The sequence below is a fragment of the Empidonax traillii genome, unplaced genomic scaffold, assembly GCF_003031625.1.
Source record: "Empidonax traillii isolate 1590-97213 ecotype Southwest subspecies unplaced genomic scaffold, ASM303162v1 scaffold96:size1206935, whole genome shotgun sequence".
Classification (NCBI taxonomy): Eukaryota; Metazoa; Chordata; class Aves; order Passeriformes; family Tyrannidae; genus Empidonax; species Empidonax traillii.
Window position 1 is genome coordinate 1179009 of NW_020955289.1, and position 10096 is coordinate 1189104.

General features: G+C 40.5%; 1 long non-coding RNA gene across 1 annotated transcript in view; it reads right to left on the minus strand.

Annotated features, from left to right (window-relative positions):
* The window catches only part of LOC114056545, a 13096-nt gene extending 3891 nt beyond the window's left edge, over positions 1-9205 (minus strand). The window contains exons 1-3 of the long non-coding RNA XR_003571028.1: positions 9060-9205; positions 2716-5605; positions 1156-1160 (exon numbers count right to left, since the gene is read on the minus strand). This is a non-coding gene — a long non-coding RNA (uncharacterized LOC114056545). The remainder of the gene's footprint in view (positions 1-1155; positions 1161-2715; positions 5606-9059) is intronic.
* Between the last annotated feature and the right edge of the window lie 891 nt (positions 9206-10096).

Genomic DNA, 10096 nt, shown 5'->3' on the forward strand with positions numbered 1-10096 from the left:
AACAGTGAGGTAGAGCCTCCAGACACATACAAGTTTTCTCCTACAGAGAACCAGCTGCTTTGATCCAAAACACAAGCTGGGACTGAAGCAGCATGTGTGCAGCGTGCACAACTGGGCACGGACACAGGAATGAAGCAGAAATCTAGGGCAGATGCACCCTATTGTAGCCCTCCACAAATCCGTAGTGGGGGGACAAACTTGAACACAGTAATGTAATGGAAACTGAAGTTGGAAAAATTCAAACCAAAGAGAGAAACACGGTAAGGGCAGAATTAATTACTCATGGGAAATGATATATTCATTGTAACTGTAACTGGTTCGATATTATTGAGCTCCTTATAAGAGTAACGCAGTGGAGTGATGGGCACAGGATAACAGTTTGTGACAGAAGGAAGATGAACACCTGCCAGTGAAGCAGCCCTAAAAACCAATTATTTAACTACATAGGTTTGCATCTGTCTTCCATAAAATTTTATTAGCTTTATGTGACACTAAATAACTTAAGAATGCCTCCACATTTGAGAGAAATTCTAATCTATCACCATTCAAAAAAAGGACATGCTGTTTTTCTCTGGAAATTCCCTCTGCTGATGTGCTAATCATATTACTGCTGATCCATGAGAGGTGAGGGGGTGGAGTAACCTAATACAATGACAGAAACATGAACCAATGAGTATAATACAAGGCACAGACATGCATTCTCATGTCTCATTTCACATTCAGTATAACTGCTCTGTTTTACTGACAGTTTAAATCAGAATGACAATGAAACTAAAGACTCCTACTGACTGTAATATAACTATCCAGCACTTTCTTAATTTCTTCGAGCAGCTTGAATACATTCAGAGTAATAAATAAAACTGTGTGTTACAGTTAATGGTTGCTGAGCCAATGTAAGGTTGCAGATAATTTATTTTTTTTTTTATAACACTTCTTTCCAATCTTCAAACAAGCTATTGTTCCAATCCACTTAGATGCATAGGGGAACTAAGTTCCAAAACATATCCCTAAGCAAGATTAAGGCACAAATGAGGCCAGAAGCTGGATCGCAAAACCACAACTCTATCTTGTAACACATAGGAGCAGAGAGAAAGAAGGAAGACAGGAAGACGTAAAACTAGGAGAAGCTAAGTGTAACTGTTAAAAGCACAGGACAGGAGCTACGACCACCATGAAGTGCCGCTGGCTCGCAATATGGTAGATCTCCATTGGGCTTTTTCCCTGGTTGCCTTGCAGCCTCTGAGAAACCAGCCGAACCGGCAGGGTATCAGAGTGGCAGCAGCTCCCGCAGCAGTCCTTGAACAGCCCCTCAGGAGTCCCCGGGCACCGCCTCAAATACCCTCACAGTGGAGGCCCCTGGGTGTCCATTGGCCAGCTCACCAGTATCCAAGCAAATTCGCCTGGTACCAAGATGGGCCCTGAGTGTCCATTGGCCGGTTTCCCAGTCTCCAAGCAAGGTCTGCCTGGCATACCTTATATGGGAGAGTAAGTCCTTGCCGTGTTCTTGTTTGTAACAACTTCTTATCTTTTCTGCTCCTCTCCCTGCCCCTGATGGCTTGCTAGGTGCCTCCTGGAGCTTTTGCAAGTAGCTCAGCTCCTGTAGCACTCGAGCTGTAGCATCAGGGCTTTTTAGCTCCGTGCTTGAGACAATGGCAAAGCAGACTCCATCTTTTAATCAGTCAATCACAGCTTTCAATTAGGCTGGGTTACTAGAGGTCAGAAAAAATAAGATTTTTTAAAAATCTTTCAGATAGCAAATCCTTTTCCAGAACAATTCAAATCCTGTGAGACCTCCTTGTATGTCTTCTAGTGCTCACTCTAGCAGTAATAGCCTTTTATCAAGGATTGAGTGCAACGAGCTGTCCCCTATTGCCAGATCTTCCTTCCCTACAGTACTGCAGAATCAAAGCACAAACCTCAGAAAAGAAATATTTAGGTAGCAAACTAGCTCTTTGTCTAATTAAAATGCCTGAAGCCTACATGTGTTAAAAACCAATTTTCTACATGATGACCTTTCTCTCCAGTAACATTCAATGATGAACACTTCTATGAACATATAACTCCCAGCTTGTCTACACAAGGGCACTTATACACTCCTGCTTCTGTCCAAGCATCTGCACCCAGTACCACATGGTTCAGCCAGCACATTTACTTCAAACAACTCCTTCAAGGTGTTCCCCAACAGCTTGTTTTTGGTGAGTGAGGCAGCCCATCCACTTTCTAATTCTGCTTTTTCTGCTGTGGCTTTAGCTAGATTTTCTGTTAACCAGGTGGTCTTTGTCTAACAAACAGCAGGTCACCATCTGAGGAGCTGCAGACACAAAGCGAGGTATGGCAGGTAATTACCAGACAAGCTCAGAGTCTTACTATGATACAAACCAATTTTATGTGCGTATGAGAAACCACAGCTGGATCACTGGTTGCTTGAATAATAGAATTCAGCCCTTTGTATGTTTTTTTTCTACAGAAACAACAGATTTAGGAACTCAAGTCCAATGTTAAAAAAACTCCAAATCAACACCACCATCCTTAAAGCCACTCCACTGCGTATTGTCAGGCTGCACATTCACAAACACACTGTAGTCTCTTTTCCCTTTGCCTGTCACCCAGGGGTCTGGCTACCACTCTTTGATATCAGCTTCAATACAACCAAAATGCTTTGAGAAGTGTAGTGTGAGAAAGAGCTGTAAGACATCATATCAGGGGCCTCTGCACTTGCATTTGAGCTCAGGCCCCTGCTATCAGTCCTTGCCTGAGCTGCATTACAGATATGGCTGTGCCTGGCTATATCCTTTGCTGATCCTGTGATTGCTTTCTGATTTGAATTTGCGGCTTGGGCTCATACCTGTCTCATCATTACGGCCGCTTCTGTGTAATTTTGTACTTTGTCATTCAACAAGCAGTGGAATCAGTGAATCCTGTCTATTATGAATTCAAATACACTACAATTACTCTCCTCCACCCCTTACATCCTGAAAACAGCAGGGTTGCTCTCACTGTGTCTACAAGAGCTCACTTATATTAAAAGCCTGAACTCCCAACCCATATTACCTCCCCATCTCTGCCATACCTCCAAATCTCTGACAATGTGAACATTAGTTTTCTGAGCTTCTTACTCTGCTGAAAGGAGTAAATGGAAAGTCATGACCAAAAGAGATGGACCTGTGATAGAGGCTACTTCTGGCCATTTACTGAAGAAATCCATTAATACAGCACCAATGGGAAATGAGTGAAAAAGTCTATAATGTTGACTGTCAGCTTTTCAAATAAAAAGCTAGTCTGGCATCAGCCTGTACCAACTCATGCTTGTTTTGTCAAGCAAGAGAAACTTCTGGAGCAGCTTGAGCATCTGGCCCTGACTACTGATGGAGAACTTATAATCACTGTTATGACAACTCACTGATGTGAACCATAAGCAAAGTGTATTGATTATGTCTGTAATTCCTCCAGAATAATACATATACGAGTTATTCTCCTGTCTTGCAGAGTAAGTTCAGTCCAGCTCAAAGTATAGCAGAGATTAATTAAATTTGTTATTATTATTATTAGTCTATTTTGCTGTCAGTATGCCATGTAATTTCTGCTCAGCACCACAGACTAAACAAGTAGCTTTCTATTATTCTTCTGAAACAGCAGCAAAAACTTACCCAATTTGTTCAATTGCTTCCATAGAAGACGATGGTATTCAGAGTATTTAGGAAAGATAAAAATGAGCAAAACAAGCAGTCAAACATTACTTTTTCATCTCCTGATTTGTTTTCTATGACACATACAAAGAAAATCACACTACTTCACATTTCTCTGAGTCTTTTCAGTGTTGACTGTACAGTAACAGGCAAAGGATCACGATCCAAGGGAAGCTGAGTTTATGGCCAAAAGACAGGGTGTCATTCTTCCTATTATGCCTGTGCATGCCAGTATTTCTTCTCCAAGAGTGAAGTACTTTTCTCTTGGCTTCTGTAACTGTTCTTGAAGAATCCATAATGGTCTTCTCAGAGTTGTGTCATGTATTTGTGTAAACGTGGCTACAAAACACTATCTCCAGGTATTTTTACCTCATTCAGCAAAGATAAAGTAGCATTACATTATAAACTCTGATCACTTGTAACTATGGTTTTCACCAATTCAAAATGAAGCTGTGCTTCATTTGTTCAGGACACACCTTAGATTTCATGCTTTAAACAGTTTTATGGATGAAACATAGTTTGGACAGAAGTTTTCTTACTGTGATATAAGAATTCAGGACGATTAAAATACTTGTAATTATCTTAGTGATGGGGCTTGCATAATTATAGCAGCTTATTCTGCACCCTGGTTCAATTCCACTGGAGAACACGTTTCCCTGAAAACACAATTTTTTCTGAAGAAGCATTTGGAAAAGTGAAATTTCAATTCTGCTGAGCTGATATACTGCAGTATGTCCTATGAATGTTCTTGTTTCACAACTCACCAGCTAACACCGGATTTCAGGCTGTTTATTAAAAACACTAATCATTACTCCATTTAAAAGCATTAGATTCAGTTTCAAATATACAGCATGTTTGAGACACAAACACGATCCAGTGAGTATCATTTGAGGTCTGTGAGTGCTCTGTTATTTGAAAAACACACTGTAAATCAAGATTTAAAAACATCTTTGCACCCCGAACTCTTGCATCAATCCTGTGTATAGACAGAGTTGGCTTGCAATCATTACAACTCTGCTTAGCCTTTCTAGATCTAACCAGAGACAACATTTTCTTTTTTCCTTGTCAAAACGGTGGAAATATCCACTCAGGAGATATGATTTATTTGATAGAAATGTTCCGAGCAGATCTTTAAGTTCTCACAGTGCCTCATTCCTACAGAGACTGACAGCTGACTGAGAGTTTATTGCCTGGTTATCACACGAAGTCAAATTCTAACAACAAATAACACTTTGCACAGCTGTAACTGCTCTCTGAACTACCTCATGTAATCGATTAAACCTGAATCAATGTTATGGGAGTGTTTTACAATGTGGAAGCATTTTTGCTCATTCAGTGCAGCCAACAAACTTACCCCCTGTAGGAGTATACACGTCAGGGACTCCAGCAATACGAGTCAAAAATCACATTTGCATGCAGGCAGGCAAGCACAGGATTTGTTTCCTCAGGTGGTTTATGAGGTACAGTCTTGATTAAGTTGCAACCTTCTAAAGCATTGATTTGAACAGTACAGAGACTTCGGTGCACATATCCAACATTAAATGTATAAGCTTACAGCCACCTTCTGAATGCAGCAGAAACTATAGCAGCATCACTCAATCCCAGCACGCTGGACTCAGGATTTCCAGCTACATCAGAACACTACTGTTGTTCATTCAGTCTTTATTCAAGTGTCCAAGCATCTCAGAGTGTGCAAGCAAGCCCTTCTCCAGGCCACACAGTGCAGGCTGCATGGGCTTCCACAGCCTCTCTGCACCGAGAAAGGTCTCCTTCTGCATTGGGAGTTTGCCGACCTCTGGCTGTTTTCAGTGCCCACAGCCAAGGTCTTTTTTTTTCTCTCAGGCTATCTGAAGGGCACCCTCTTCTGTCCAGCACCCAAACTGCAGCACCACAGTAATTTTCACAGATGTTTCTTGATTCTGTAAATGAAAATTGCAGTACTCTAGTTTTTCTGTGAGATTAGTAATACCATGATCCAGCCTGCTCCATGACAGATAGAAGGCTGTTCTGCATATGTTAATGAAGACAACAGGTGTAAAGGAAAATTAAAATATTACATGGAAAGCAGGAAAATTTACAATGGGTAGGATTGATAGAAAGAACTATTTTTCCAGTAGAAATGCAGGCATCCCAGTTAAAAGGACTATGATGAATGTTATTCACTGCACAATTCTCTGAAGAGCTATCCTTGCTGAGTAAATGTAAGAATCTTTCTGTTTTTTTCTGGGTGGATTGTCTCAAACTCCAGGCTTTCATTAGAACAATCCAGGACTGGGAATTGTTGCCACGTCTGCTTCAGAAAGAGGTTGTTTTGCTTGGTTTCGTCAAAGTTTTAGGGAGGCAGTTTCTGTTCCAGTTCATATCCATCCCCACAGGTATGTATTTATTTAACTGAAACAAACAAAACCTTTCATTTAAGCTACTTCATTTTCAGGAGATCTTTAGGTGGCTATCCTAAGGAAACAATGCTTCTCTGGCTTCCCTCTATCTACACTGACCCCTGATAATGATGGAAACAACTGACCCATTTGGGACAAATCTGGCAGATGGACAGAGATCTCAAACATAGTAAGCACCTATGAATTTTCTGAAAATTGGCAGCTGGATAGAAGAGTCTAGTAGAAAGGGGCACTTTAGTGAGTGCACCTATTCAGCATGAGTCCAAAGTCTGTTTAGATTGAGACCAGCCACACCACATGTCATCCCATGTCATCAGAGAGAATGACGGGGAGGTGAGAGGAGATGCGGAGGAAGAGGAATCTGGATGACCATCCAGATGTGGAATACAAATCAGCAGGAAAGGAGATTTCATTATGAAATTATGAACTTATTTTCTGTCTCCTTGGTGGCTCATACTGTTTTAGAGCTGTGGTTTTTGGATTGACTTTGGCAGCAGGTAACTAGAGGATCAAAATGCTGTCTATCCAGCTGCTGTGTTGATTATGGTAGTTTCTTCCCCTATGTGTTGTTTATATCATGTTAAGATGTTATTTGGAGATTATTTTTGTCAATAAACACGACAATAACTACCAAGGCACACAGATCTTTGAGAAGAGGGAAAATAAAGCTAAAAATATGTGTTTGGTAATGCTTAGTGAATTAAGAGATGATTCTTCTAAACACAGGGGTTTTATTAATTACTTGAGTGCAGTATAACAGTTGCTAGGAGGAAAAATATCTGGTCAATGTTTTATCAATTTTAGTATTGCTCAGCTGTTAGGAGAGAACAAACCTAGAGAACATTAGTTAAATATTTTTCACTGATCAGGTCAGGTTCACTTTTTTTTCTTGGAAAACAAGAGCTGGCCTTCACCTTCATGTCATGTATAATACACCGAGGCTGCCATGGTGTCTCATTTTAATGAGACTGAAGTGTTTTGTTAAGAAGGATGAGTTATGAGGAAGAACAAACTCCTCCCTCTAAGCAATTGTAAATCAGAAATTAAGAGGCTCCAAATGAGAAAGTATGGAGAAAGAAAAAAAAATGACAGCCCTTTATTAAAGGATATATGTGTATTGGCAGAACAACAAAAGAACACAAAACCAACCAAACAATAATCCTGTACCCCAAAATCTCCTTCAAAAAAGAAACAGTTCAGTACTTTCTGCCTTTTGGTGCAATTCTAACCACGATCAGCAGGGGCGCTGTTGGATCTCTGGAAGAGCAGAGCCTGCAGTTGCTCTGTGCTGGCCCACAGGGGGCGCTGTTGGGCTCTGGCAGTTGCCACGTGGGACCCCCATGAGCGGGAGAAGCCAAAAATGGAGATCTCCCCCCACAACAAGAAGGGGAAGGGGGAAAAAAGGGGCTCTTCTCAAGAAATTCACACTGTCTGCAGCTGGCTGTGGCCAGGATTTCCCCCCTTCGTCAAGGGGCACAAGCAGCTGCTAAACATGGGAGTGGAGGAGGGAAAGGGCGATGTCCTCCCCAAAATGTTCCTCTGCAGATGGGTCAAGCCTCTCTGATGAAATCCAAGCAGGTCTGGGCTGGGGGCAGAACAGGGTGCAGGAAAGCGGAGGCAAACCAGGGCCAGAGACAGCCAGATGACCAGGCCAAAAACAAAGTGAACCTTGGATGCCCTCCACACACACCTTCCCTGAGTTAGGGGAAAAGTGAAAGTGCTGTTCCCCAAGGAGTGAAAAAAAACCTCCTCCTTCCCCCCCTCAGTCTTCTCAGGGCTATGATTCTGGCTTGTGGGTCTGCTACCTAGTTCTTGTGTGTGTCCATTATTTTAGGCAAACACTTTCCCCCTCCCTCATTCAAGATCTTTCTTTTACAGTGAGGCAGGAGAAAGAAATAAATTCCCCTTTTTTTTTTTTTAGAACAAGTAAACCTATGACACATGGTCATAGCAAAGTAACTTCACAGGCTTTATAAATTCAAGATTTCATAGCATATTTGAAGGTAATAAGACACACACTGCCTGTATCAATAAGAGATGCACTGCCACACAAATGCATAACTAAGCACTGACTTCACTGAATTTTTAACATACTTCATTGCCATATCCTGTGTAATTTTGGACCAGAAGCATATTTACCTGGATGAGGTATAAAACAGAGTGTATCTCTTTTGATCCTGAAATTTTTCATTTTATTACAGTCACCTAATCATGCAGTTAGATTCAGATTTATCTGGAGGATAAAGAAAAGATCCCTGTGTTTTCTACAGTTATGGGAATTTAAGCATTTACATTAAATCTATTTTCTTTTGCACAATTAGTCTTCAGAGTAGAGGCTAAAAAAAAAATTTCAAAATCAAATCAGAATTTTAGAATGAGTAATTCTATCCTTATGCTTGCAGAGAAAATTTCTATAATGTGGAAACATTGTTTTAAAATATAAAGACTGGAATTGGTAAAAATGTGTATTGTAGCTTAAGAACTAGCAAATATAAGTCTCCTTGCTATTAGAGCTTGTATACACCAGACTGCCCCCCTAACCCTGGTAAATACAGTTAAGGAGCTTGAATGAATTTGCTCCCCTAAACTGCATGTATGAGTGACACCTGTGGGATGCTGGAGGAGAAGATGAATGGTGAATTTGCTCCTGCATACACGAGGTACTGAACCCGGAGACACACCAGGGTATAGACTAGGAAAATCTGAATGCCCTTAATGAGAAGATTATAAAGTGGAATTAAGTGTGGTAGTGTAAATGCTCTGTCATTCTGCCGGGCAGCAACAAGAAGAGTCTTCACAATGAGCTGAGAGCTGGAAATATAAGATAAGAGACAGTCACAGAAAACTGTGAGAAAACTGTCAGCCATTGTGGGCCACTATGAGCCACTCAAACTATGACGCAAAATGGGCAATAGCTGTGAAAAAGGCAAGTATCACAAAGAATGCAAAAGAGAGGTGTTTCTGGTAAAGATACCTGAATATTTAATAATGCTGAATTCTCATCTCAAATGCTGTGTACCCTACTGTACCCTTCAGGAGAGATGAATTTACATTGGACTACAGCTACTTGGATAAGTGCACAGAACCTCCCTCTGACACGTGTGGTATGATTTAGTCTGCAAAAATAAAGGTTGACTGGAAAAATGACCACATAGAAAACAGATGGTAAGTGACATTTTGGAGAAAGAGGTATAACCTAAAGGAGGGGGAGTTTTTATATGAAATGTAATATAGTATAAATAGATTGAGAACACATTTAAGCTAGGAATCAGAAAAATATTTTTAATCATCAGAGAGTTTAGAGGCTCTGGAACAGCTTTTCAATGGGAGTAATGGTAACAAAAAACTTAATTTCAAGATGAAGATAAATTAATTTGTAAATGATGGGATCATGTATGAGGTGTGACCTCTATTGGGGACAGAGTAGCGAAATTGTCCCGGGAAACCCTTACCAGGCCTACATACATATCAACAGCCGCATAGAAACAAAAACTCTTGAGTGTTGCAAGAGCACTGTAAAAAGCTCTGAAACATAACTTTGGAAATCCAGATATCACCACAATGTATTAATTATTACATGGTTTCTTATTCTAGTGGAAGTCTCTGGGTAAGTTAGGCTTATGTCACAGTGATGTATTTTCTTCCAAAGTGAAAGAGTAAGTTACCTCTGAGCTATTGAAGTTCCTATTTTCTTAACATTCCTCTTGCCTTGCTTTTTTTTAGTTTTCTTTTACTCAGTTTCTGTACATGTCACCTTCAGTTTAAAGTTTTCTTGTTAAAGGGCAGGGCTTCTATGTAATCTTATCTCTTTAGGGTTTTTTCTGACTTAGGAAATTTTCAGATAAATTCTTCGTAACTTGTCCTATTTGTCATTGTTAGTGTGGCTTAGTGGAGCCACACAGTCTCTTCTGTGTAAAATTATGGACTATAACTATATTCATGCAGAATTGCAAAGCACAAATTCAGAGGTTTTGTCTTTACTGCCACTGCTCTAATTGCTCAAAGGATAAC